General features: G+C 38.8%; 1 pseudogene; it reads right to left on the bottom strand.

The window, feature by feature from the left end:
- Positions 1–2253: 2253 nt before the first annotated feature.
- On the bottom strand, positions 2254–2627 carry LOC116627050 (annotated as a pseudogene).
- Positions 2628–4060: the final 1433 nt, after the last annotated feature.

Raw genomic sequence — 4060 nt, 5'->3', positions numbered from 1 at the left:
CATTTAAAAAGTAGGAGAGCTTACCAAAATAAATTCTTCTTTCTGTCTTTTGGGGAAAAAATCAGAAAAGAATGTCTAGCTGTTCTGGATAGTCTCTTCAATAAATGGTGTTGGGAAAACTGGACATGCAAAAGAATGAAACTGAACCCCTCTCTTACCCCATACACAAAAATCAACTCAAAATGGTTTAAAGGCTCGAATGTAAGACCTGAAATTATAGAACTTATAAAAGAAAACATAAGCAGTAAGCTATTTGACATTGGCCTCGGCAATACTTTTTTTTGGATTTTACACCAAAAACAAAGGTAACAGAAGTAAAATACGCAAGTGGGACTACATCAAACTAAAAAGCTTCTGCAACCTCTGGAATGAGAGAAAATATTTGTAAACCACATACCTGATAAAAGATTAATTTAAAAAACAATTTAAAGAAAGCAAAAACAAAGAACCCAATGAGGAAATGGCAAAGCACCTGAACAGACATTTTTGTCAAAGACAGACAAAATGTCAACAGATGCAAGAGGAGCTCAACACCACGGATCAGGGAAACACAAATCCAAACCACAATGAGAGATCATCACCTCACACCAGTTAGAATGTCTGTTACAAAAAAGACAAGGAATAGCAAATGTTGGCAAGGATGCGGAGCAAAGGGAACAGTCGTGCGTTGGTGGTGGGAATGCAGACTGGTACAGCCACTGTGGTGAACAGGGTGGACATCCCTGCAGAAACTGAAAACAGAACTCCCATCTGATCCAGCACTTCCTCTTCTGGGGATAGATCCAAAGGAAACCAAATCATTACCTTGAAGAGATATCTGCACTCTCACGTTCACCGCAGCATTATTCACATAGCCAAAGAAAGTATGGAAACAACCTCAGTGTCCATGGACCTGTGAATGGATAAAGAAAAGGTGAGATTGAAATATTTATGGAATATTAGTCAGCTTTTAAAAAGAAAGAAATCCTGTCATTTGTGACAACCTGGAAAAAAACTGGAGGGCAATTATACTCACTGAAATAAACCAGATAGGACATCGTTTGTATGTGGAATCTAAAAAAAAAAAATGTCGAACTCATGGAAAAAAGTAGGAAGGTGGTTGACAGGACCTGGGGAGTGAGAGAGATACGGGGAGAATGGTAAAAGTGTGCCCCCAAAAAAACCTCTTCTGAGTATTTTTGTATGTGTCTTTTTGTGGAGATTTCTACTCGTATCTGTTGGACAAAGACTTCGGAATAGAATTACTGGGAATCCAAAAGTAGGTATCCATTTAGTTTGAGTATAGAATTCTATCTTCCAAAGTGTTTGTACCAATTTATACTCCCACCGGCTATGGATGAGAGTTCCAGTTGGTTCATGTTGTTGCCAAACTGGGTGTTGTCAATCTTTTTTTATTTTAGCCATTCTAGTGGGTGTGTAGTGGTATCTTGTTGTGGTTTTAATTTTCATTTTCTCCATGACTAATGATGTTAAGCATCTTCTCATATGCTTACCGTCAGTTAGATATGCTCTTTTAGAAAGTGCCTGTGAAAGTCTTTTGCCCATTTTTTTCATAACAGCTTTACTGAGATTTAATTCACATACCATAAATTTCATGGTATTCAAGTACAAATCCATTAGGTATTAGTATTTTACGGAGTTGTACCATTATCAGCATCATCTAATTTCAGAATATTTTCATCACCCCAAAAAGAAACCGTATTCCCATTAGTAGTCACTCTGTGTCTGCCCCACCCCCAGCCCCTGGCAACCAGTGATTTACTTTCAGTCTATATCCCTATTCTAGACATTTCATATTTAAAAAAAAAAAAAATCATGCCATGTGTGACACTTTGTGACTAGTTTTGGAGGATTTTGGTGTTTCTTACTGAACATAATGTCTTCAAAGTTCAACCATTTTTTTTGTAAAGATTTTATTTATTTATTTGAGAAAGAGAGAATGAGAGCACGAGAGGGAAGAGGGTCAGAGGGAGAAGCAGACTCCCTGCTGAGCAGGGAGCCCGATGTGGGACTCGATCCCGGGACTCTAGGATCATGACCTGAGCTGAAGGCAGTGGCTTAACCAACTGAGCCACCCAGGCGCCCAAAGTTCAACCATGTTGTACCATGTACCCATATTTTATTCCTTTTTATTGTTGAACAATATTCCCTTATATGGTTATGCCACATTTTTTTTTCAATGAAAGGGAAACTATTGAAGCTACCTTGGGCCTTGGGCCTCCTTTAGGCAAAGGAAAAGTAGGTGGAGGGGCATTATTTGACCTTCTTCTTGGGGCACAGTTTGCTAGTATGGCCTCACTCCTTGTGAAAGCATGGGAATACAGGTGAGCATAACACTTGGGGCAGATCATCTTGTTGCAGTTGTATTTCTGGGTGAGCTGGTGGAGGGAGGCTGGATGATGCTACCTTGCAGGCGAAGCACCAACTACAGGGTGGACTCTTTCTGGATATTATAGTCTGAGTGCACGGCCATCCTCCAGCTGTTGCCCTGCAAAAATCAGATGCTGCTGATCAAGCGAGATGCCCTCCTTGCCTGGGACTTTGGTTTTGACATTCTCAGTGGTGTCACTGGGCTTGACCTTGAGGGTGATGGTCTTGCTTGTCAAGGTCTTCACAAAGATCTGCATCTCTGCGGCTGCTCTACCACCTGGTTGAAGAGATAGAACATGTCACTTTTTTAATTTTTATCATTACTTGAGGGATATTTGGGTTGTTTCCTCTTTTTGGCTGTTATTGATAATATTGCTATGGACATTTGTATACATGTTTTTATTTATTTTTATTTTTTTAAAGATTTTATTTGTTTGAGAGAGAGAGAGAGAGTAGAATAGAGAGTGAGCAGGGGAGAGGAGCAGAGGGAGAGGGAGAAGCAGGCTCCACGCTGAGCAGGGAGCCCAACATGGGGCTTGATCCCAGGACCCTGGGATCATGACCTGAGCCAAAGACAGATGCCCAACTAACTGAGCCACCCAGGCGCTCCTGTATACATGTTTTTAAATGAACATATATTTTCAATTCTCTCGGATATATACCTAGGAGAAAAATTGCTGGGTCATATCGTGACTCTATGTTTACCATTTTGGGGAACTGCCAAACTTCCAAAGCAACTGCACTATTTTAAAGTACCACAAGCAGGGACACCTGGGAGGTTCAATCAGTTAAGCGTCTGCCTTTAGCTCAGCCACCCTTGAGCTCCCCCTCAGGCTCCCTGCTCAGTGGGGAGTCTGCTTCTCCCTCTCCTTCTATGCCCCCCACCCCGCTCCTGCTCTCTCTCTCAAATAAATAAATAAAGTTAAAAAAAAAAAAACCACAAGCAATTCTTCCTACATGCTCATCAGCACTTGTTATTACCTGTCTTTTTTTTAAAAAGTGTTGCCATCCTAGAGAGTTTGACCTAGTATCTCATTGTGATTTTCACTTTTCTTTCCTCAGTGACTAATGATTTGAACATCTTCCCACGTGCTTAGTGACCATTTGTATACTTTCTTGACAGAAATGTCTATTCAAATTCTTAGCCCATTTTTAACTTGAGTTGTTTTTCTTTTCACTGTTGAGTTAAATCTATATATTGACAGATAATATATATATAATATATATGTGTATATCTATATACAGATAATATATCAATATATCTATATTGACAGATGAATAATTTGCAAATATTTTTCTCCTATTCAGTGGGTTGTCTTGTCACTCGATAGTGTCCTTTGACACACACACGTTTTTGATTTTTATGTAGTCCAATTTATTTGATCTTCCTTTTGTCTTCTGTGCCTTGGGTATTATACCTAAGAAACCATTGCATAATTTAAGATCTTAAGATTTACTCCCAAGTTTTCTTGTAAGAGTTCTGAAGTTTTAGTTCTTACATGTATTTCTATGATCCATTGTGAGTTAGTTTTTGTATATGGTATAATGGGCGTCCAAAGTTCATTATTTTGTTTATAGATATAGTTGCTACAACTCCAATTGTTGAAAAAAAAAAAAAAATGTTCTTTCCCTTTTTAATTTTTTCAGTATCTTTATCAAAAACTGATTGACCACAAATATAAGGGTTTAT

This window comes from Phoca vitulina, unplaced genomic scaffold (assembly GCF_004348235.1).
Source record: "Phoca vitulina isolate PV1807 unplaced genomic scaffold, GSC_HSeal_1.0 scaffold93, whole genome shotgun sequence".
Lineage (NCBI taxonomy): Eukaryota > Metazoa > Chordata > Mammalia > Carnivora > Phocidae > Phoca > Phoca vitulina.
The sequence above is the reverse complement of the archived record's forward strand: the minus strand, read 5'-3'. Positions and strand labels throughout refer to the sequence as shown.